Here is a 24,158-nt window from a genome sequence, read left to right on the forward strand (position 1 = left end):
TTTACAGCATTTAGACGATATTTTGGGAAATATAAACCGAAACGAAGGCAGTGTGGCCGAGTGGTCTAAGGTGCTGGTTTTAGGCACCAGTCTCTTAGGGGGCGCGGGTTCGAATCCCGCCGCTGTCATATTTCAATTTTGTAGAAAGTTTGTTTTAAAGGCGTGGGAAATTTGTTTTACAGCATTTAGACGATATTTTGGGAAATATAAACCGAAACGAAGGCAGTGTGGCCGAGTGGTCTAAGGCGCTGGTTTTAGGCACCAGTCTCTTAGGGGGCGCGGGTTCGAATCCCGCCGCTGTCATATTTCAATTTTGTAGAAGGTATGTTTTAAGAGGCGTGGGAAATTTGTTTTACAGCATTTAGACGATATTTTGGGAAATATAAACCGAAACGAAGGCAGTGTGGCCGAGTGGTCTAAGGCGCTGGTTTTAGGCACCAGTCTCTTAGGGGGTGCCGGTTTGAATCCCGCCGCTGTCCTAATTCAATTTTGCAGAAGGTATGTTTTAAGAGGCGTTAGAAAACCATTTCACAGCATTTAGACGATATTTTGGGAAATATAAACCAAAATGAAGGCAGTGTGGCCGAGTGGTCTAAGGCGCTGGTTTTAGGCACCAGTCTCTTAGGGGGCGCGGGTTCGAATCCCGCCGCTGTCATATTTCAATTTTGTAAAAAGTTTGTTTTAAGAGGCGTGGGAAATTTGTTTTACAGCATTTAGACGATATTTTGGGAAATATAATCCGAAACGAAGGCAGTGTGGCCGAGTGGTCTAAGGCGCTGGTTTTTTCGCACCAGTCTCTTAGGGGGTGCGGGTTTGAATCCCGCCGCTGTCCTAATTCAATTTTGCAGAAGGTATGTTTTAAGAGGCGTTAGAAAACCATTTAACAGCATTTAGACGATATTTTGGGAAATACAAACCGAAACGAAGGCAGTGTGACCGAGTGGTCTAAGGCGCTGGTTTTAGGCACCAGTCTCTTAGGGGGCGCGGGTTCGAATCCCGCCGCTGTCATATTTCAATTTTGTAGAAAGTTTGTTTTAAAGGCGTGGTAAATTTGCTTTACAGCATTTAGACGATATTTTGGGAAATACAAACCGAAACGAAGGCAGTGTGGCCGAGTGGTCTAAGCCGCTGGTTTTAGGCACCAGTCTCTTAGGGGGCGCGGGTTCGAATCCCGCCGCTGTCATATTTCAATTTTGTAGAAAGTTTGTTTTAAAGGCGTGGTAAATTTGCTTTACAGCATTTAGACGATATTTTGGGAAATACAAACCGAAACGAAGGCAGTGTGGCCGAGTGGTCTAAGCCGCTGGTTTTAGGCACCAGTCTTTTAGGGGGCGCGGGTTCGAATCCCGCCGCTGTCATATTTCAATTTTGTAGAAAGTTTGTTTTAAAGGCGTGGGAAATTTGTTTTACAGCATTTAGACGATATTTTGGGAAATATAAACCGAAACGAAGGCAGTGTGGCCGAGTGGTCTAAGGCGCTGGTTTTAGGCACCAGTCTCTTAGGGGGCGCGGGTTCGAATCCCGCCGCTGTCATATTTCAATTTTGTAGAAAGTTTGTTTTAAAGGCGTGGGAAATTTGTTTTACAGCATTTAGACGATATTTTGGGAAATATAAACCGAAACGAAGGCAGTGTGGCCGAGTGGTCTAAGGCGCTGGTTTTAGGCACCAGTCTCTTAGGGGCGCGGGTTCGAATCCCACCGCTGTCATATTTCAATTTTGTAGAAAGTTTGTTTTAAAGGCGTGGGAAATTTGTTTTACAGCATTTAGACGATATTTTGGGAAATATAAACCGAAACGAAGGCAGTGTGGCCGAGTGGTCTAAGGCGCTGGTTTTAGGCACCAGTCTCTTAGGGGGCGCGGGTTCGAATCCCGCCGCTGTCATATTTCAATTTTGTAGAAAGTTTGTTTTAAAGGCGTGGTAAATTTGCTTTACAGCATTTAGACGATATTTTGGGAAATACAAACCGAAACGAAGGCAGTGTGGCCGAGTGGTCTAAGCCGCTGGTTTTAGGCACCAGTCTCTTAGGGGGCGCGGGTTCGAAACCCGCCGCTGTCATATTTCAATTTTGTAGAAAGTTTGTTTTAAAGGCGTGGTAAATTTGCTTTACAGCATTTAGACGATATTTTGGGAAATACAAACCGAAACGAAGGCAGTGTGGCCGAGTGGTCTAAGCCGCTGGTTTTAGGCACCAGTCTCTTAGGGGGCGCGGGTTCGAATCCCGCCGCTGTCATATTTCAAGTTTGTTTTAAAGGCGTGGGAAATTTGTTTTACAGCATTTAGACGATATTTTGGGAAATATAAACCGAAACGAAGGCAGTGTGGCCGAGTGGTCTAAGGCGCTGGTTTTAGGCACCAGTCTCTTAGGGGGCGCGGGTTCGAATCCCGCCGCTATCATATTTCAATTTTGTAGAAAGTTTGTTTTAAAGGCGTGGGAAATTTGTTTTACAGCATTTAGACGATATTTTGGGAAATATAAACCAAAATGAAGGCAGTTTGGCCGAGTGGTCTAAGGCGCTGGTTTTAGGCACCAGTCTCTTAGGGGGCGCGGGTTCGAATCCCGCCGCTGTCATATTTCAATTTTGTAGAAAGTTTGTTTTAAAGACGTGGGAAATTTGTTTTACAGCATTTAGACGATATTTTGGGAAATATAAAACGAAACGAAGGCAGTGTGGCCGAGTGGTCTAAGGCGCTGGTTTTAGGAACCAGTCTCTTAGGAGGCGCGGGTTCGAATCCCGCCGCTGTCATATTTCAATTTTGTAGAAAGTTTGTTTTAAAGGCGTGGGAAATTTGTTTTACAGCATTTAGACGATATTTTGGGAAATATAAACCAAAATGAAGGCAGTTTGGCCGAGTGGTCTAAGGCGCTGGTTTTAGGCACCAGTCTCTTAGGAGGCGCGGGTTCGAATCCCGCCGCTGTCATTATTCAATTTTGTAAAAGGTATGTTTTTAGAGACGTGGGAAAAACATTTCACAGCATTTAGACGATATTTTGGGAAATATTAAACGGGAAGAAGGCAGTGTGGCCGAGTGGTCTAAGGCGCTGGTTTTAGGCACCAGTCTCTTCGGAGACGCGGGTTCGAATCCCGCCGCTGTCATTATTCAATTTTGTAGAAGGTATGTTTTTAGAGACGTGGGAAAACCATTTCACAGCATTTGGACGATATTTTGGGAAATATAACACAAAAAGAAGGCAGTGTGGCTGAGTAATCTAAGGCGCTGGTTCGGGAGTCTCGTCTTTCAACAAAGCTTTTATTATCGTTGTGGGGCATTTTTTTGTACTTTGCCTTCTTAAAACAAACCCGCTGACGTAGTGTAACGTGTCGAGGAGTTCCTTTAGTGAGTTGTTTTCATATTTATCAGTTGAAGGTAAATCTAGTTCACTCCTAAGTTTGTCTTCTTTATCTTTCTTCTTTGTACTTTTCAACACAGCTTCATCAACTCCGATTCTTAGCTCCACCACTAGCTTACCAAAAAAATCTTGCAAAAAAATGCTGATGCAAATTTTTTTGGAACGGTATGGCAGGCTTTCAAATGAGGTCATTTTTTCAAAACTGGTTTTCAATTTATCATTAAGTAATTTGTCGAGGCATATTTTAAGCGTTTGTACAAAGTAGTCCTCTCGCGATTTGCTAGATATTAGGTCCTTGCAAATCCCTAAAGGCTATTTGGAACCAGGGGCGGCGATATAGGGTACGCAGGGTACGCAACTGCGTGGGGACGCAGAAGGTTTGGGGGCGCATTTTTTCGAGGACTATAAAGTGAGTAAGTTTTATAGTTGGCGCCAAAAGTAGGTAAAGACTGGTTTAAATTTGATGTATTTCAGTCTTTAAACACGAGTAGTTTATTTAAATGCGTTACGAGTTTTACGCTACTTCATTTTAACTTACTCTTCGAAGAATTAGTTCATAACGCAGGCTACACGCCGGAGACTTTTTAGATTATCTAGTCGCGTTACGAGATTTACTCTACTTTACTTAAAGTTTTACTTATTAGAATTAGCTCATAAAGCAGCATACACGATGGACACGTTTTTACTCTACGTTACATTTCTACGTTGGAGAGTTTAATAAGGAAACGGGTTGTTTAAATTTAAAAGTAACATGTAATATGATATTCGCAGTGGCGGCGCCAGGATATTACTATGGGTAGGCTACTTAATTCTTTAATTTGCCCCCCCCCCCCCCTTACATACACTAACTAAACAAAACTGTGACAAAACCGGTTTATTTTTAATAATTTACAAAAGAAATGTACATGCCTGTTTAAATGTACTCGGAAGTAATTTTTTTAGTCGATGAGCATAACAATGCACATATGGGCAACATCCTCCAACAGAATTCTCCATTTTCACTTACAATTGTTGCAAAAACACTTGCCAGTTGCCACGCTTTATTTTATCTTTCTTTTTTTTTTTTAGAAGCTCGTTATGAGCGATTGTAACGGGTGGGACATTTCAGTCCGCTCGTCCATTTGATTAATCAGGTGCGAGATATGTGTTACGGCCACGCCAACGGGGGCATACTTGGGAATAGGGTTGGGACACCCGTGGCGGAAGTATGACAACCACACGTTGGGGGATTAGTGGTCGTCCTCAAACGGCCATCCGCAAACTCTGCCTCCCGGACGCCTGGGATTACAGGAGTGAGCCACTACTCCCGGCTCTTATTTTATCTTTATTTAGGAAATTGTGACTCGGAGAGTCGGAAAACCGCGTAATTTATCATCTGTCTAACAATGCAACACTTTTTGAAGTAGCTATTTTAGCAACTACAACGAATAAAGGCTGCGTTCGAAAAAATATTAGAAATCACTGTTCAGTGTTCGCAACCTAAAAACAGCAGGCTTTTAATTCGGATTTTGATATTTCTAGTTTCGCAAATCATTTTAGGGGGCTGTTCGGCACCCCTTCATCTAGATTTGGGGCCCCTACAAGCGAAATAAAGCAGGCTGTAGCCTGCGTAGCCTACCCCTGGCGCCGCCACTGGATATTCGATGTAGTTTTATCTAAGTACCATCTCGTACCCTATATCATTTTTTTGAACAATGAAAAATGCTAGGAACCAGAACCGGAAACGACAAAGCGCAAATTTAAGAACCGGAACCGAGATAGTCCGAACCGTTGCATCCCTAATATCTATATATCGCCGTTTTTGCCCTTTCGGAAATCGGCCTTTCTTTATTTGTTCGGAGTGGTAATGGCGCCAGTTGAACCACAATATTAGCGAAAAATGCTGCTGTAGTAGAAGTGGGGTCTAAGGATTAAAATGACGGTGCCAGAAACAAAAAAGAAACATTTCACAAAACGGATTCTATTTCCGCTAACCATGCCCGATTCCGGGTCTTCGCGTATTTCCGCAAGTTCGGAAGATTCTAAGGCTATTTTTAAGAAAGATACTTTTGGTTTTTGTTTATTTTTTAAGGTGCATTATTTGTCAAGGATGGTTTTTGATTATTTTTAAGGTGTATTATTTGTCAAGGATTACAGAAATCCAAAAAGTTTTAACCGCTATTTATTATTTAGAAAGATATGATAAATATAAAATTGTTACTTGCCAGCAATTTTTACCTCTTAATATACGACATATTTTGAGATTTTCTCGGGAAATTCGAGATTTTTGTACGTGTTGGATAAGGTAGGACTGATGACGAATTACATTTAACAGCGAGATATTAATAAATTTTTAAAAAGTGTCCAAAGCGAAAATGTTTTTTTACGGCGTATTCAATTCGCTAGATACTAGGTACGATGTCACCGGAAACGATGTTCGTAGGTGGGGTTAATATATGCATTCAAGAGGAGGGAAAACACCTTCGCGTGGGATCAATTCATATCTCAGTCGCTCTTCCTTGTTTAATTCGCACCACAAGAGACTATACTAGGTACTGTCCTCTAGGTCGCGTTATAGATGGCACAGCTTGATTAGCAAGAATGGGGCTGGGGTGGCGCCGCGCGCCCCCAGCACTCGAGCGAAGTCAGTGTGCGGCGCCGTGAGGCGCCAATACTTCGATGACGAGTCCAGTTTTACTTTTAATTTACACGTAAAAAATGTCGTATTTTCCGTGGTAAAAATTGATGGCAAGTAACAATTTTACATTTATTTTTCTAAATAATAAATTGCGGCTAAAACGTTTTGCATTATTGTAATCCTTTTGTTTTTAATGCAAAACATTATTTTTCGGGAATTAATACTTAAGGAGATATATTTAAAGGGGTCAAAAAAGCTACCTGTCTAAAAGGAAACACTAATTGCATACCGTTCAAGTTAAAATTGCTATATTAGTAAGTGGCTTCGTAATGACGACTCTTTAGTTAAATTAAACCATGAATATATATTGAGTACACGTGTTACATTTACATAGCGTCTGGATGACTATCCACAAGTGAAGACCACGTTCTCGAATCATCTAGGTCAGAGGGGGCTTTGACTAATATTTACTTAATATTACATTATTATAAATCTTCCTTTATTATTTATTAATAAGTTGAGTTTCCTTTCAAAATTCGACATGAACGAGATGTGCGAATGACTGGTTGATGGTCGGAAACACTGGTGGGCTGCTGAAAACGTAACTCGCTGTGGTCTGTGGTTCGTGGAATGTCTGGACGGTGAGTTCTGGATACTCTTTAGTTATGAGTTGGGGTTTGGGATAGTTCATTCGTTGTCGTTTCTGCTCACGAGTTGTTTTATCAGGTAGTCGAACTAGAGGAAATCTGTTCCGTCGAATGATACCATGGGCTTTTGATGTCACGTACGGGATCTTGCGGGTTGTCTGTACCTTGAATTCTCATATTGACCAGCCACCCGTTTTTCTGGGTTTAAGGAGCGTAAATCCTTTGTTCCTTGTCGGCAATCAAATTTAACTTTTTGCGTCATCCTTCCAGAGATCCTGCTAGTCACTGCGCTTATAGAGATATGAAACTCTCACGAAAATGCGTCAAGAAAAATTCAAGCATCAAATGGCCGGGAGTAAAGCCATTTTTGCTTAGGGCATTGCAATAGTTTTCTCCCAGACGTCAAGGGGCGCCACCGTCGGCAAAAAAAAATAGAGGGTCGCTGTGGGTATTGGGAGTTTCATATCTCTATAAGCGCAGGATCTCCGATCCTACTCTTCTCTTTCAATTGATAAACTTGCTTTTTGTGTTGAATTTTCGATTCTAACCATTCTGGCGTAGCTAGGACGGTAGTACGAAGTTGTCGATTCATAAATGGTTCTGCGGGACTGAAGCCCTTTTCATAAAGGTGTTTCTCGGTTAGCTTACTTGGGGATTAATGGAGGTATTTGTATTAATTACGGAAAACTCATGAGGCGATTTGGATTTAATTAAAATTGATTTAACAAAATGAAAATTAAAAACAAACATTTTAAAAACGTGATGTTTGAATCAACGTCCGACACTACGTTTCGGGTCCTACAAGATCCTTTGTCAATTGTGAAGATTTAGTTGAAAACATGCTTATTTATAGATTTTTTACATTAGGTATAATGACGTCATATTTCTACACTTTATTACAAGAGAGGTTATATTATTATTTTTTATTTAGGTAAATGTAGATGGAGGGACGATGAGACAATTTTCGATATCCCATATCGGGGAAATTTCGCCCTCTTTATCTAAATTTAAGTTTCCGAATTTTTGCATAAGGATTTTTTCTGTAAATTTACGTTTGAAATTATGTTTTTCAGTGTGGAGGATTTTTTTTAATTATAGGAAAAAGCTCATCTACGCTGAGGAAAAAGGAGATATATAAGTAACCCTGGGCAAGTAAGAAGGGACAGGTATTGAAAAAGCCCTAACTGGCATTCCACCTAATGACGTGGCATCGTACCAAGGGACATTGCCCTAAGTAGAATCGTACCTAGTGGCATCGCCGTAAATGGTATAGTACCTAGTGACATCGCACTAAACGGAATCGTACCAAATGGCATCGCCCTAAGTGGCATTGTACCTAATCTGGTACTGAAATCTGGTGGAGATTGGTTGGTTGGTTTTTTATTCCGTTAACGTCGCGCTGGTTGTCATGGGTGTGCTTTTCTAACTCCTTCTTATTGACTTTTGGGAAGGACCGAGTGCTGATTGTTACGGCAACCTCTCAACGTCCAATGGCCGGGTTTCCACCATTTGTTCACGGTATTCGTCTTAGTACCAATTTGCGATCACATCGGGCGGGTTTCGAACCCGAGACCGCCTGCTTGACAGGCGGACGTTCTACCACTGAACCACCGACACTCATTACGCTTCATCGAAAATTAGACCTTCAGCTTTATCGGAAGCGTATATAATAGAGTATGAAATTTTGGTTTAATTGATATAGAACAAGATTTCGTGTAAGATTTAAATTATTGCACCGAATAAATTCTAATTTAGCGATTTCTCTATTGATTAAAAACAAATGCGCCACCCAGGTTTTGAACCCGAGCCGTTCAGTTAGGCAGTTGAGCGCTCTACCACAGAACCAACGATAACTCCTCTGCTATACTGCAAATAAGACACTCATCGTAAGCATAATAGTTAATAAAGTCTTGAATTTTTATACGAATAAAATTATGAAGGCCTAATCTGGTTTTTTTACGATTGAAATTATGAAGGCCTAATGTGGTTTTTTTACGATTAGAATGAAATTATGAAGACTTAATCTGGTCTTATCGACTTAGATAAAGTTGTATTAATGTGGTGGCGTTGGTTTAACGTTTATTGATATACGAGCTGTCGTTTAGGTAAGGTTTTTGCTTCTTGTTTTGTTTTGCTTACTTAACTCGTGACTTCGTAATTTATTTTACGTGTTTTCTTATCGGCTTTAAATGTATGATACCAGGGCCGGACTGGCTAGTAGTCGGCCCCACCGGCTATGCAATCGTGTTGGCCTCATTTCCCATTAATGCCAAATTTTTCCCAATTTTTTCCCAATCGCCGGTCAGATCGGGGCCAATCTGGGCCTGTGTGATACATTTTCATTAATGTGGTTACGTTGGTTTTATTTATTTTGAGGCAAATTCTTCCGAGGAGAGGAATATTTTGGCAAGCTTGCCAACTTGTTTCATTAGAACAATTTTTAGAAATGAAACGAAAGGCACCTTGGAACTATTAATATAACCAAAGGAAGGCGTGTAACATTTTAAACGAACACTAAAATACATATATTTTGATTGTTGAAATCGCACATATGTCCCAATAAAAGCCTCTGTTAAACTCCAATGCGAGAGTCTGTAAAATAAAAGACAACGCTTTTCATGTTGCGGTGTAATTGATAAATTTCTTTAGTTTGCTTCCCTGATGGTGGGAATTAGAAATTCAGACAGTCAAAAGACAAAACCAAGAATGTATTTATTTATATTTAGGAAGAATGATTATGTTGCGACAATCGCCGGGCACGTTGAACCCCTTTCGGGGGGAAAGACAAAACGTCACCGGCGATTGATTTCCATCGCGTTAGGTGACGTAAATTTTAAGCAGCCAATGAAATACCGGGACTATTCGTTTTATTTTAAGCGGAGGAGCGTTCTGGGGGGACCAACGGGTGGTATGAGAGAAAGGCTAAAAACCGTCTCGACATAGACATTCTCCCTAGGTAAAAATAAATACATTCTTGACAAAACAAACAGTTGTAATAAGGAATTGTCCCCAAGGTATAATAATATGACCGGCTTTTAATGCATGGTAGGCTAAGCTATTGTGAGGGTCAAGGTTTTTCACTGCGCGTTGATGTTCTTTAATGCGAGTTTGTATTGGTCTCATCGTCTCTCCAACGTATTTATCTGTACATGCGCCACAAGAGATTTGGTAAATCACGCCATCTGGGTAAGATTTATGGTTTTCTGAGTTTTCCGTAATTAATACAAATACCTCCATTATTACTACACCATGACAAAAATCAGTAACTTTATTTACTTGTGGATTCTTTTAATCACATAGTGCAAGAGCTAACTGTATCTTCGAAATCCGTAGAAAAATCCTGTGTGTGTTCTCTACATTTTGTGATTACAAGATCTATAATTCTATATGATGGATCTTCGTGATAATTTTGTGTCATTGACTGTTTGGTATTAGAAGTCGACATCCAAGCATTAGAAATTCCTTCGATATAGTAATGTCCTGACAATTACGAAAACATTCAATATACTAACGGTATTTTCGATTTTTCGGGCCGTTCACTTGTAGTGTACTTACGAATTCGGTTCATGGTTTTGTATAGAAGTTGTGACTCTAAAATTCGCCAAATTTGGCATCTGTTGCTGGCAACATCGATGTGATGAGTTGAACATGCGCTGAGAGTTCATCTTGAAGTTCGATTGCTTCGACGACCTCTAACGGTTTCCTTGAAAAAACGTCAGCTTTAAGCAGGTCCTTCCTGGAATATGTATCACTATAGAAGTATCGCATCCGCCAAACTATTCATCGCTGGAGTCTTGGTGTCAAGTCATCTAGCTAATTCTCAAGTTATGTGGAGACCAAGAATATACATTTTAACTTATCACACGTCCATGCAAGTGCTTGTTGAAATAATGGAAATATGTCACCTGTAAATAGGACGTCGTGTTTTTGCTAAGCCTTCATATGTCAAAAAAAGCTACCTGGTTAAAAGGAAACACTTTTTGCGTACCGTGCCCGTGAAAAGTTTCCTTTATTTCAACAAGCACTATAATAACGGTCACATTCAGGTCCTGTCCTCGGATGTATTACTTCTTGGCAATTTCGTTGAAGATGGTTTATTGAAGCGGCTAATGGGAACGATTACACGAAGAAAGGCGGATGGGGCGTGGTTTATCTTCTAGAAATCACTAGCCAATTAGAGTACCACTCACAAATTACCTCTTATTATTATCATAAGTAACAAAATAACCAGAAGTATGACACTACCTTTTCACCCAATGCATTTTTTATGATTGTCAGTTTCGCCAATCACAACGTAAACCACTACGTACCGACGGACTTATCAGACTGAAAACTCTCCACGAACGGTTCCTAGTATTTGGAGGATGCCCTGAAAATCGCAGACGGTCCGCCGGCAGCCTTTTCAAAAGTGTAAATAACGCTTACTTTTGGAAAATAATGATAAATTATTGAATCGGAAGATAAAAACAAGAATGTATTTATTTATACTCAGGGAGAATGAATATGTCGAGACTATCGACGGACACGTTGAGCCCCTAACCCCGTCACGTTAAGGGGGTGGGGAGGAAAAAGAGAGGCGGTCTTATTTTTTGCGTCCTCGCTGCAGCGTTAATCGCGTCGAAAAACGTAATTTTTAAGAACCAATGAGATTGCAGTATTATTTGATTTTATTAAATAGGAAGAGCATACCGGGGGGCCCAACGGGTGGAATTGGAGAAACGCTAAAAATAATCTCGACATATTCATTTTCCCTGAGTATAAATAAATACATTCTTGATAAAAATAAGTATTATAAACACCTGCTCAATTTCAGAAGTTAGTTATTTTTGAATTTCAAACTTAAACGCCTGTACGCTCGTTTTTATCGCCATCAAACTAACCAACTATTTTACCAACGGAAAGAGTAGGAAGGGACAAGTTTCCTGTTCGGAAACTTCCTATTTCGCAATATCTCTACGACAGAAAATCATTAACCGAATTCGTTCTGTGCCATACTTGTGTTAATTATGTTACTTATGTTATTATTATCAAAAATAAATAGACATAATCAGAAAGTCTCGCATTAGTGATATTCTGTACCTTTCAACAAACAATTATTTACGTCCTTCGGCATCCCCATATGGTCGCGTTGGATAGTTTGTAGGAATGGGAAGTAGTTAGCGAAAGGCCAAAAGAGGGATCCAACGTGTTTCCATTGTTACTACTCTGCTAAAAGGAATCTCTATAGATGCCCGAAATTGCCCTCCTGTCAACCCAGCCACTGATTTATAGTTTTACGATCGTCTTTAGAATCGACGGTGAATAGCGTATAGTGTGCATGCCGCGTGTATTTATTATTGAACTCGAACCTTTGCCAGATTTTCTCGACCAATGCTTACAATTATAGTAGTGCGCCTCGATATTATTGTTTGGTGTAATTGTCACCGAATGTGTGCGCGTCTTGTGATCTCAAGAAAGTGAAACACATGTGAAACACATGGGCGCTTGAAATAAAGCCCTACGTTTAAATTTGGTGATTGGTCAAACCATAGTGTCCCTCCACGTGACAGCCCGTCATAGTAATTCGATTGGGTAACGAAAAAACCAGGATGGACCCAAAAAGTCACGTGGACAATACAACAAAACTGGAAAACAAGAAGAAGAATGGAAGAAGAGGACCCGTATCTCCGGACCGAAAGGAAAGGATGATCTTAAACACCCCGCTCCGGATGACCTTAATAGAAGGAACATAGTTTTCGCGCTGGTCGCAATCTATGGATGTCTCCAGCCAATTGATCAGTTATCGCCGGACCATGGTTTTCCTCTGCCGATCACCACCACGACATCGTAGACGATAGTAGTAGCCTCACCTTATCTCCAACGTCTCAAGCCTTCAACTCGTCTCTTCAACTCTACGAACTCTCTCCTCGCATCTACCTTTTTCATTTTATTTTCAAGTCTCGAGACCGACGATAATCAAGAATAGTGATGAGTACTTTTTATATGGCGCAATTAGTGTATATAGTAGACCGCGAATTTTTAGTAGTCTGGCATTGGTCGAGTGCATGCTGCATGTAGTTATTTTGGGGGTCATGTATATTAATCTAGTAGTATTTTATTTGTTAGCGGTATTGTTTGGTTTTTATTTAGTAGTTCGATTCGAAATGTTTGTCAATAGTAATTTTAGAAGTTGATCATTAAATCAGAATCTGGGTATGGCAAAACAACTTGTCCTTATTTAATAATTCATTAGCGTCCTTACGAACCATTTTAATCTAGTAGCATAGTGGTAGTATATGTCAACGCTAGGCACCTATAGGCCTATAGTAGTAGTAGAAAAGCGTTACATGTTTCGCGATGCTAAACACCCTGGAGAGATTTCCTACAAGCTCTTTAGGTCGGCCGCTTATTTTTCAGTTCTAGATGACTGGAAAAATAAATCCCAGCTCAATTGGAATTAATGTCTAAAAACCAGACAAGTTAATTTAATTTTTACGTAAAAGAGTTGTTTAGGACTGGAGTTTAAACTGAACTAGTTGAAAGGGAAAACAATGAAGACATTTGAAAAAAAAAGCAAAGCGTTAGAAGATTTAGATAAGTTAGACCTAGGCTTAGTGGCTGAATCTGTTGTTCTCCTCCTCATATTTTTCTTTCAACAATGTAAATTGAGAAACGATATCTTCATTGTGAAAAAATCGTCTACAGCATATTTCTTAACAATGATTTCTGTAACTCCTAGAATTTTCCATTACTATAACACAACTAAAACATTAAGTTTTGGTACACAAGTGCGCGTGGAGGCAACGAACTTATAGATGCTAGCTATTTCGCGGAGAGCGACAATTTTATGACCAGTTTTCGCATGTACCTCGTGCAATACCCTAAATTTGTAATCGCAGAAAGGGGATAAAGTAGTTTCTCAGATTACACGGCGCGAACTTGGCCTCCAATGCCAGACTTTCTGTTTATATCTATTTATATTTGTTATTATTATATTATCTTTTAGCACGAATACATTTTTGGTATTATTCTTGGGAAATCTGTACTTCAGTTCAGCTAAAAACATAATCAGCTAGGCTAATACCGAAGGCACCACCTTAGGCTTAAAGCATCAAGCGACATTTTAAAGCCTTTAATTCAGGTGGCTGGGTTACAATGCGTGAGAAATTTTTCTGATTCGTGGGGACAATAATCACTCCCACAGCAAGAGCGTGTTTGGAAGTGGGAGTCTGTCATTGGGGAGATAACCTTTGCTTAAGATCAGTGTCCACCGCAACGTTTACAAATATGTTTAAAGGTTTCCGCTCTAAAAATACGTTTTTACACGGATCGTACTTTAGATCCAGACATGGGCAAAATCACGAGTGATTATTAAGTATTCACTCTCACTCTTGAGGGAGAGTGGTGGAAAAAAATTATAGACCACTCCCGCTCAAGAGTGAGTGTGGCAAAAAACATTTTTAGTCCACTCTCGCTGAAAAGTGAGAGTGGCGAAAACAATTCTAGTCCACTCCTGCTTAAGAGAGAGAGAGAGCGGCGAAAACAATTCTAGTCCACTACCGCTCAAGAGTGAGAGTGGCGAAAACAATTCTAGTCCGGGAATAACTCCCGCAATAGAGCGAGAAAACCATTTTCTGCTACTATCACTCTTTCCGCACCCTTAAGTAGTTCACTCGGTGAAAGAGTTAAATAAATCAAGGCGATCACTTACACCCTTTTTCTGGGCGGAAAATTTGAAATTTCCAGCGCTTTATTCGAATTTTGTATAAAAACTTTAAAGGTAAGGCACTATGGTCTACTTTAAGATTTAGTTACCTTTTAGCCATGGTGATATGATTCAGTAGACCAATTGTTTTAAGTCATGGCTTAAATGGGTATTTTAAGGTTTGTTTCCCGATTTTCTCATTCATTGAGGAATTACTACTCGTAATTGAGCGTTATTGTTACACGATTGAAGAACTGGCTGACATTCATTTTACGTATGGAATAGCGGATAGTAATGCAGATGCTGCTTAACAAATTTACAGTGAAAGGTATCCAAACAGTGTATACCGATCCCACGAGCTTTCGTAAATGTTCATCGTCGATTACGTGAAACAGGCGCAACAGAGGTAAGATTTGGTCTGAACCCACTAGACTTTTTCCTGTGGGGATGGATAAAAGATCTTGTCTACGTAACTCCACTCGAATCAGAGGTAGATTTATTGGCAAGAATGCACGCCGCTGCGGAACACATTCGTACCACACCTATAGTGTTCCAGGACGTATGTTCAACTCTTATTTGCCGCTGCGGCCTTCGTCTAAGAGTTGGAGGACGACATTTTGAGCATTTGCTTTAAATAAATAAAATTGCGTTTCGCACGCGAAAATGTTTTGCGTCTTTCTTTTGTAAAGTCCAATTTTCCTCCTAAAACTAAAATGGGCTTTCCTATCTGGGTCCTTGTTTTCTTGTGGTTGAGTACAATAAGGCATATTTAACACAAACTTGAAAACTCTCTGACGTTTGTCCAATTCGTCACAGAGGATCGCGATGATTAACAAGTTGGCAAGCCAAAATATACCTCTCCTCGGAAGAATTGTCCCTAGCGGTATTAATTTCGAGATAACCCTCAAAGATATATCTCCCCAATTCAGAGTTATTTACTAAAAACGTAATCCCGGTTCAATCCCGCCCGGTATAAAATTTTAATTATAATTAAAATAATTGAGACGAAACAACCGATAATAATTTATTCAGAATATTATAAATTAAGTAGTTACAACAGTAAGTTAGACGTACTAAAACAATGCACAATTGAATTTAACCCTATTTACGGTACAAGTTTAGCAGTTAAATATAATACGAAGCCAATTTTAATGAAAGAAATATCTACAGAGGGTATTTGTATTTTTCTCGCTTACGAAATATTTGCCGCATCGTTAACGCTCATTTTATTTCAACGTTCGTCCTTGATGAAGATACCGTAGAATATCGATATCTGGTAGTGGACGACTCGTAGACGTCCTGTTGACGTTTTGACACATACCGCATGAAAACGACCAATACCGTCCAATTTCCAATATCATATAATGACTCGCACACCCAGGAAATCAATGACTGCATTAGGAATCGTAGATATCCAAATATCCACACCAACAAAAAATTTATTAACAAGAAGCGAAACACTTACCATTCACAAAGCACAGAAAGTCACTTGACTAAACGTATATCAATATATGACCGAAGACGGAATAGTTAGGGTTCTTTATAAATAAACACAAACGAACCCAATTGTTGAACAGGTCGGTGAAGTTGGCCCCCCCTATCGCCATTTTGATAAATTAACTATTTGATTAAAATGCACCCATTACGCACCATTATGCACCACCAATACCGCATTATGCAGCCATTGGGCTCGGAAGGAAAAAGCCACTCTAAAGGGGGGGGGGTAACTTTACCATAGCCCCCCCCCACTTTGACTTTTCACAATAACAAGTTAACCAATCAAAGGCACTCATTATGCAGCGTTATGCACCACACGCCAATCATTACGAACCAGTATCATAATAGAGTTATTTAAAATTTTAAATGGGGGGGGGGCGGTTTACCTCAACCCCCCCTTTCACCAATCGCGCCAAAAACGGTGTTATTCTAATGCACCCATTACGCACCGTTATGCACCACATTCGATATATTATGCACCATACTAGTTAATGGAAATTTTTATTTTTTACATTTTGGTCTATCCAAAATTTTTTTAAACAGACGGAGCAGATTTGAATTTACCTCAGCCTCCCCCATTCAATAATTAAGATAAAAATGGTGCCAATATAACGTAAGCTCTAGCGTAGAATTATCTTCCGTACTCAAATTATTAGGCACCATCACATTATATCATTATTTAATTATTAAATCTAATGAAATGCTCTGCAAAAGAATAACAGTATTTGCCTGGATAGCTTTTTCCGCAAACTCCCGGATTACAATTAATTATAATTTCGCATCACACTTACAATTTGTTCGCTGTTCAAAATATAATATAAATAATAAAATAGAAATTTATAAATAAAAATTTGTGGGTAGTCAAAATTGTTAATGAAAATTGTCAATATACTTATTGCACATACCCTTTTTGTATGGGGTAAAATAAACCGCTACAAATGTGTGACAAAAACAGACGCGATAAACATGAAATAGCCCACAAGGCCCTAATTAAGATTTAAGGCCGAAATAATCGGTAAATAAATATACACATTTGCGGTAAAAATAGCCACTTTTCACAGGAGCTATTCACCAATCCCCATAAAAATTGTGTCTTGCATTATGCACCACAGTTGATTTATTATAAACCATACTAGTTAGCGGAAATAATTAATTTTTTAAATTTAGACTTTAAATTTTCAATTTTAGCGGGAAATGATTTTCGTCTAACCGACCTGAAATTGGTTCCATTCAATTGCACTCATTACGCACCATTATGCACCACAGTCGATTTATTATGCACCATACTAGTTAGCGGAAATAATTAATTTTTAAATTTAGGCTTTATATTTTCAATTTTTAGCAGGGGAAAAATTACGTCTGCCCGCCCCACTTTTACTAATCCTCCTAAAAATGGTTCCATTCAATTGCACCCATTACGCACCGTTATGCACCACAGTCGATTTATTATAAACCATACTAGTTAGCGGAAATAATTAATTTTTAAAATTTAGACTTTCAATTTTCAATTTTAGCGGGAAATGATTTTCGTCTAACCGACCTGAAATTGGTTCCATTCAATTGCACTCATTACACACCATTATGCACCACAGTCAATTTATTATACACCATACTAGTTAGCGGAAATAATTAATTTTTAAAATTTAGACTTTCAATTTTCAATTTTAGCGGGAAATGATTTTCGTCTAACCGACCTGAAATTGGGTCCATTTAATTGCACTCATTACGCACCATTATGCACCACAGTCGATTTATTACGCACCATACCAGTTAGCGGAAATAATTAATTTTTAAATTTAGGCTTTATATTTTCAATTTTTAGCAGGGGAAAAATTACGTCTGCCCGCCCCACTTTTACTAATCCTCCTAAAAATGGTTCCATTCAATTGCACCCATTTTGCACCATTATGCACCACAGTCGCTTTATTATAAACCATACTAGTTAGCGGAAATAATTAATTTTTAAAATTTAGACTTTAAATTTTCAATTTTAGCGGGAAATGATTTTTGTCTAACCGACCTGAAATTGGTTCCATTCAATTGCACTCATTACGCACCATTATGCACCACAGTCGATTTATTATAAACCATACTAGTTAGCGGAAATAATTAATTTTTAAAATTTAGACTTTAAATTTTCAATTTTAGCGGGAAATGATTTTCGTCTAACCGACCTGAAATTGGTTCCATTCAATTGCACTCATTACACACCATTATGCACCACAGTCAATTTATTATACACCATACTAGTTAGCGGAAATAATTAATTTTTAAAATTTAGACTTTAAATTTTCAATTTAAGCGGGAAATGATTTTCGTCTAACCGACCTGAAATTGGGTCCATTTAATTGCACTCATTACGCACCATTATGCACCACAGTCGATTTATTATACACCATACTAGTTAGCGGAAATAATTAATTTTTAAAATTTAGACTTTAAATTTTCAATTTTAGCGGGAAATGATTTTCGTCTAACCGACCTGAAATTGGGTCCATTTAATTGCACTCATTACGCACCATTATGCACCACAGTCGATTTATTACGCACCATACCAGTTAGCGGAAATAATTAATTTTTAAATTTAGGCTTTATATTTTCAATTTTTAGCAGGGGAAAATTTAAGTCTGCCCGCCCCACTTTTACTAATCCTCCTAAAAATGGTTCCATTCAATTGCACCCATTTTGCACCATTATCCATTATGCACCACAGTCAATTTATTATAAACCATACTAGTTAGCGGAAATAATTAATTTTTAAAATTTAGCCTTTAAATTTTCAATTTTAGCGGGAAATTATTTTCGTCTAACCGACCTGAAATTGGTTCCATTCAATTGCACTCATTACGCACCATTATGCACCACAGTCGATTTATTATAAACCATACTAGTTAGCGGAAATAATTAATTTTTAAAATTTAGACTTTAAATTTTCAATTTTAGCGGGAAATGATTTTCGTCTAACCGACCTGAAATTGGTTCCATTTAATTGCACTCATTACGCACCATTATGCACCACAGTCGATTTATTGTGCACCATACTAGTTAGCGGAAATAATTAATTTTTAAATTTAGGCTTTATATTTTCAATTTTTAGCAGGGGAAAAATTACGTCTGCCCGCCCCACTTTTACTAATCCTCCTAAAAATGGTTCCATTCAATTGCACACATTACGCACCATTATGCACCACAGTCGATTTATTATAAACCATACTCGTTAGCGGAAATAATTAATTTTAAAAATTTAGACTTTAAATTTTCAATTTTAGCGGGAAATTATTTTCGTCTAACCGACCTGAAATTGGTTCCATTCAATTGCACTCATTACGCACCATTATGCACCACAGTCGATTTCTTATAAACCATACTAGTTAGCGGAAATAATTAATTTTTAAATTTAGGCTTTATATTTTAAATTTTTAGCAGGGGAAAAATTACGTCTGCCCGCCCCACTTTTACTGATCCTCCTAAAAATGGTTCCATTCAATTGCACCCATTACGCACCATTATGCACTACAGTCGAATCATTACGCACTATACTAGTTAAGGAAATAACTTATTTTTTAATTTTGGACTCACATTTTCGAATTAAAAAAGTGGGGGCTAGATTAACCCCAACCCCCCCCCCTTTCACCATAAGCATAGAAAATGGTGCCGTTTAAACGCACCCATTACGCACCATTATGCACCACAGTCGATTTATTACGCACCATACTAGTTAGAGGAAATAATTAATTTTTAAATTTAGGCTTTATATTTTAAATTTTTAGCAGGGGAAAAATTACGTCTGCCCGCCCCACTTTTACTAATCCTCCTAAAAATGGTTCCATTCAATTGCACTCATTACGCACCATTATGCACCACAGTCGATTTATTATAAACCATACTAGTTAGCGGAAATAATTAATTTTTAAAATTTAGACTTTAAATTTTCAATTTTAGCGGGAAATGATTTTCGTCTAACCGACCTGAAATTGGTTCCATTCAATTGCACTCATTACGCACCATTATGCACCACAGTCGATTTATTACGCACCATACCAGTTAGCGGAAATAATTAATTTTTAAATTTAGGCTTTATATTTTCAATTTTTAGCAGGGGAAAATTTAAGTCTGCCCGCCCCACTTTTACTAATCCTCCTAAAAATGGTTCCATTCAATTGCACCCATTTTGCACCATTATGCACCACAGTCAATTTATTATAAACCATACTAGTTAGCGGAAATAATTAATTTTTAAAATTTAGACTTTAAATTTTCAATTTTAGCGGGAAATTATTTTCGTCTAACCGACCTGAAATTGGTTCCATTCAATTGCACTCATTACGCACCATTATGCACCACAGTCGATTTCTTATAAACCATACTAGTTAGCGGAAATAATTAATTTTTAAATTTAGGCTTTATATTTTAAATTTTTAGCAGGGGAAAAATTACGTCTGCCCGCCCCACTTTTACTGATCCTCCTAAAAATGGTTCCATTCAATTGCACCCATTACGCACCATTATGCACTACAGTCGAATCATTACGCACTATACTAGTTAAGGAAATAACTTATTTTTTAATTTTGGACTCACATTTTCGAATTAAAAAAGTGGGGGCTAGATTAACCCCAACCCCCCCCCCCTTTCACCATAAGCATAGAAAATGGTGCCGTTTAAACGCACCCATTACGCACCATTATGCACCACAGTCGATTTATTACGCACCATACTAGTTAGAGGAAATAATTAATTTTTAAATTTAGGCTTTATATTTTAAATTTTTAGCAGGGGAAAAATTACGTCTGCCCGCCCCACTTTTACTAATCCTCCTAAAAATGGTTCCATTCAATTGCACTCATTACGCACCATTATGCACCACAGTCGATTTATTATAAACCATACTAGTTAGCGGAAATAATTAATTTTTAAAATTTAGACTTTAAATTTTCAATTTTAGCGGGAAATGATTTTCGTCTAACCGACCTGAAATTGGTTCCATTCAATTGCACTCATTACGCACCATTATGCACCACAGTCGATTTATTATAAACCATACTAGTTAGCGGAAATAATTAATTTTTAAAATTTAGACTTTAAATTTCAATTTTAGCGGGAAATGATTTTCGTCTAACCGACCTGAAATTGGTTCCATTTAATTGCACTCATTATGCACCATTATGCACCACAGTCGATTTATTATGCACCATACCAGTTAGCGGAAATAATTAATTTTTAAATTTAGGCTTTATATTTTCAATTTTTAGCAGGGGAAAATTTAAGTCTGCCCGCCCCACTTTTACTAATCCTCCTAAAAATGGTTCCATTCAATTGCACCCATTTTGCACCATTATGCACCACAGTCAATTTATTATAAACCATACTAGTTAGCGGAAATAATTAATTTTTAAAATTTAGACTTTAAATTTTCAATTTTAGCGGGAAATGATTTTCGTCTAACCGACCTGAAATTGGTTCCATTTAATTGCACTCATTACGCACCATTATGCACCACAGTCGATTTATTGTGCACCATACTAGTTAGCGGAAATAATTAATTTTTAAATTTAGACTTTAAATTTTCAATTTTAGCGGGAAATTATTTTCGTCTAACCGACCTGAAATTGGTTCCATTCAATTGCACTCATTACGCACCATTATGCACCACAGTCGATTTCTTATAAACCATACTAGTTAGCGGAAATAATTAATTTTTAAATTTAGGCTTTATATTTTAAATTTTTAGCAGGGGAAAAATTACGTCTGCCCGCCCCACTTTTACTAATCCTCCTAAAAATGGTTCCATTCAATTGCACACATTACGCACCATTATGCACCACAGTCGATTTATTATAAACCATACTCGTTAGCGGAAATAATTAATTTTAAAAATTTAGACTTTAAATTTTCAATTTTAGCGGGAAATTATTTTCGTCTAACCGACCTGAAATTGGTTCCATTCAATTGCACTCATTACGCACCATTATGCACCACAGTCGATTTCTTATAAACCATACTAGTTAGCGGAAATAATTAATTTTTAAATTTAGGCTTTATATTTTAAATTTTTAGCAGGGGAAAAATTACGTCTGCCCGCCCCACTTTTACTGATCCTCCTAAAAATGGTTCCATTCAATTGCACCCATTACGCACCATTATGCACTACAGTCGAATCATTACGCACTATACTAGTTAAGGAAATAACTTATTTTTTAATTTTGGACTCACATTTTCGAATTAAAAAAGTGGGGGCTAGATTAACCCCAACCCCCCCCCCCCTTTCACCATAAGCATAGAAAATGGTGCCGTTTAAACGCACCCATTACGCACCATTATGCACCACAGTCGATTTATTACGCACCATACTAGTTAGCGGAAATAATTAATTTTTAAATTTAGGCTTTATATTTTCAATTTATAGCAGGGGAAAAATTACGTCTGCCCGCCCCACTTTAACTAATACTTCTAAAAATGGTTCCATTCAATTGCACCCATTACGCACCATTATGCACCCCAGTCGAATTATTACGCACCATACTAGTTAAGGAAATAACTTATTTTTTAATTTTGGACTTTCAAATTTTCGAATTTAAAAAGTGGGTGCTAGGTTAACCCCAGCCCCCCCCCTTTCACCTTAAGCATCGAAAATGGTGCCATTCAAACGCACCCATTACGCACCATTATGCACCACAGTCGAATAATTACGCACCATACTAGTTAAGGAAATTTCTAATTTTTTTAATTTTGGACTAAAAAGGGGGGCTAGGTTAACCTTGGATGTCGTTACTTTAACAATACGGGATATGTTGATTTGATGTTTTTCGGCTGTTAAATGCTGTCATTTTACACGTAATCCTTTACAATTTGAAATTTTCTCAGTTTCCTGTTACAATTTCAAGGCTCAAATTTAAGGGAAGGGTTTTAAAATATATAAAAGGTGAGGAAAACCGATGGAAATTATTTTAGAAATATAATTTGCTTTTGAAAATTCCAAAAACAAAACTCTTTAAACCTAAAACATTTTCAATATCTGCGCCTTCATAGATCTCAGCTACTCCCCCTTAATTCAACCTTTCAACTGCTTTGATTAAAGCATTTTTTATTTAATATACTTATGGCTTCAATCTCAAATTCATCGATCTATTATTTCCGGTGGGCGGATTAAATCATGATTCTGTTAGATTACAATCACACCTGTATCTTTGATTTAAAATGATTTAATCATGATTAGATTTTTATCATGTTTATTAGGACACTTCGATACTAAGTGACCTACCCCGAGATTATTTCATTATTACTAACACAATAAAACAGAACCCCAGAAGCATTTCGTGGGTAAACCCTAGTTCAGAAATTCAGAATCGAAACCATTTGAGTGATGGCTGTATATTTTACAATTTCTCCAAGGACTAGAGCAGAACATGGTAAATTTAAAAGATACTGTAGTCTTTTAAACATTTTTACACACAATCCCTATGTGTAGTGTATTAGTTTCAAGTACAGTGTAGGTGCCCACCGCCGTTCGTTTGATTAATCTCGAACCGTTTGCGACACAAAATCCAACGATACGTCAATCGATTAGGAATAGAAAACCCTCGTCGTCATTGTTAATTATTTTAAAATAGGACGTCAAGAAGTTGGTCATTTGCCCAGTTTTTTTATACCGCCGTTTTTTTTTTCAAATTGGAATGAATTTTGCGCTTTAACTCTCGAACCGATTGCATTGTAATATCAAACGATACATCAATCGATCGATAACGTTAAACCCTAAATCGATGAACTAGAAGTTGGTCATTTATACTTTTCAAATTTACAGCAAAACAGAAGAAGAAAAAAAAAGGACTGGACATATTCTATGATGAGTATTTTCAAAGGAAAATGCTTGGACAGGGTGAATGTATTATTTCAGACGGTATTCTTAACACATCAGCGGGATTGTGTGTACGGACATGTCCGTCACATCTTGTTAACACGATATTTGTGGTTGTATTTTATAAAGATTTTACTCCTTAATCTTCAAGTAAGCTGTAGTTTTCTACAATTACCTATAACAACACCACTACACAGACCCCGACTAAAATCGCACCCCGTGCCGAAAAACATCAAATCAACATATCCCGTATTGTTAAAGTAACGACATCCAAGGTTAACCTAGCCCCCCCTTTTTTAATTAGAAAATGTGAAAGTACAAAATTAAAAAAATTAAGTTATTTCCTTAACTAGTATGGTGCGTAATGATTCGACTGTGGTGCATAATGGTGCGTAATGGGTGCATTTGAATGGCACCATTTTCGATGCTTATGGTGAAAGGGGGGGCTGGGGTTAACCTAGCCCCCACTTTTCTAATTCGTAAATGTGAAAGTGCAAAATAAAAAAATAA

General features: G+C 38.0%; 15 non-coding genes across 15 annotated transcripts; all 15 read left to right on the plus strand.

The window, feature by feature from the left end:
• Positions 1–46: 46 nt before the first annotated feature.
• Positions 47–128, plus strand: TRNAL-UAG (transfer RNA leucine (anticodon UAG)). The gene has a single exon. It is a non-coding gene; the product is annotated as a tRNA-Leu (tRNA).
• A 93-nt stretch (positions 129–221) lies between these two features.
• Positions 222–303, plus strand: TRNAL-UAG (transfer RNA leucine (anticodon UAG)). The gene has a single exon. It is a non-coding gene; the product is annotated as a tRNA-Leu (tRNA).
• A 270-nt stretch (positions 304–573) lies between these two features.
• On the plus strand, positions 574–655 carry TRNAL-UAG (transfer RNA leucine (anticodon UAG)). Its single transcript has one exon. It is a non-coding gene; the product is annotated as a tRNA-Leu (tRNA).
• Positions 656–926: 271 nt separating this feature from the next.
• TRNAL-UAG (transfer RNA leucine (anticodon UAG)) lies at positions 927–1,008 on the plus strand. The gene has a single exon. It is a non-coding gene; the product is annotated as a tRNA-Leu (tRNA).
• Positions 1,009–1,101: 93 nt separating this feature from the next.
• Positions 1,102–1,183, plus strand: TRNAL-UAG (transfer RNA leucine (anticodon UAG)). The gene has a single exon. It is a non-coding gene; the product is annotated as a tRNA-Leu (tRNA).
• Positions 1,184–1,276: 93 nt separating this feature from the next.
• On the plus strand, positions 1,277–1,358 carry TRNAL-UAG (transfer RNA leucine (anticodon UAG)). The gene has a single exon. It is a non-coding gene; the product is annotated as a tRNA-Leu (tRNA).
• A 93-nt stretch (positions 1,359–1,451) lies between these two features.
• TRNAL-UAG (transfer RNA leucine (anticodon UAG)) lies at positions 1,452–1,533 on the plus strand. Its single transcript has one exon. It is a non-coding gene; the product is annotated as a tRNA-Leu (tRNA).
• Positions 1,534–1,626: 93 nt separating this feature from the next.
• TRNAL-UAG (transfer RNA leucine (anticodon UAG)) lies at positions 1,627–1,707 on the plus strand. The gene has a single exon. It is a non-coding gene; the product is annotated as a tRNA-Leu (tRNA).
• Positions 1,708–1,800: 93 nt separating this feature from the next.
• Positions 1,801–1,882, plus strand: TRNAL-UAG (transfer RNA leucine (anticodon UAG)). The gene has a single exon. It is a non-coding gene; the product is annotated as a tRNA-Leu (tRNA).
• A 268-nt stretch (positions 1,883–2,150) lies between these two features.
• TRNAL-UAG (transfer RNA leucine (anticodon UAG)) lies at positions 2,151–2,232 on the plus strand. Its single transcript has one exon. It is a non-coding gene; the product is annotated as a tRNA-Leu (tRNA).
• An 82-nt stretch (positions 2,233–2,314) lies between these two features.
• On the plus strand, positions 2,315–2,396 carry TRNAL-UAG (transfer RNA leucine (anticodon UAG)). The gene has a single exon. It is a non-coding gene; the product is annotated as a tRNA-Leu (tRNA).
• Positions 2,397–2,489: 93 nt separating this feature from the next.
• Positions 2,490–2,571, plus strand: TRNAL-UAG (transfer RNA leucine (anticodon UAG)). Its single transcript has one exon. It is a non-coding gene; the product is annotated as a tRNA-Leu (tRNA).
• A 93-nt stretch (positions 2,572–2,664) lies between these two features.
• Positions 2,665–2,746, plus strand: TRNAL-UAG (transfer RNA leucine (anticodon UAG)). The gene has a single exon. It is a non-coding gene; the product is annotated as a tRNA-Leu (tRNA).
• A 93-nt stretch (positions 2,747–2,839) lies between these two features.
• On the plus strand, positions 2,840–2,921 carry TRNAL-UAG (transfer RNA leucine (anticodon UAG)). Its single transcript has one exon. It is a non-coding gene; the product is annotated as a tRNA-Leu (tRNA).
• A 94-nt stretch (positions 2,922–3,015) lies between these two features.
• On the plus strand, positions 3,016–3,097 carry TRNAL-UAG (transfer RNA leucine (anticodon UAG)). Its single transcript has one exon. It is a non-coding gene; the product is annotated as a tRNA-Leu (tRNA).
• Positions 3,098–24,158: the final 21,061 nt, after the last annotated feature.

This window comes from Leiobunum rupestre, chromosome 2 (assembly GCF_980474605.1).
Source record: "Leiobunum rupestre chromosome 2, qqLeiRupe1.1.hap1, whole genome shotgun sequence".
NCBI lineage: Eukaryota > Metazoa > Arthropoda > Arachnida > Opiliones > Sclerosomatidae > Leiobunum > Leiobunum rupestre.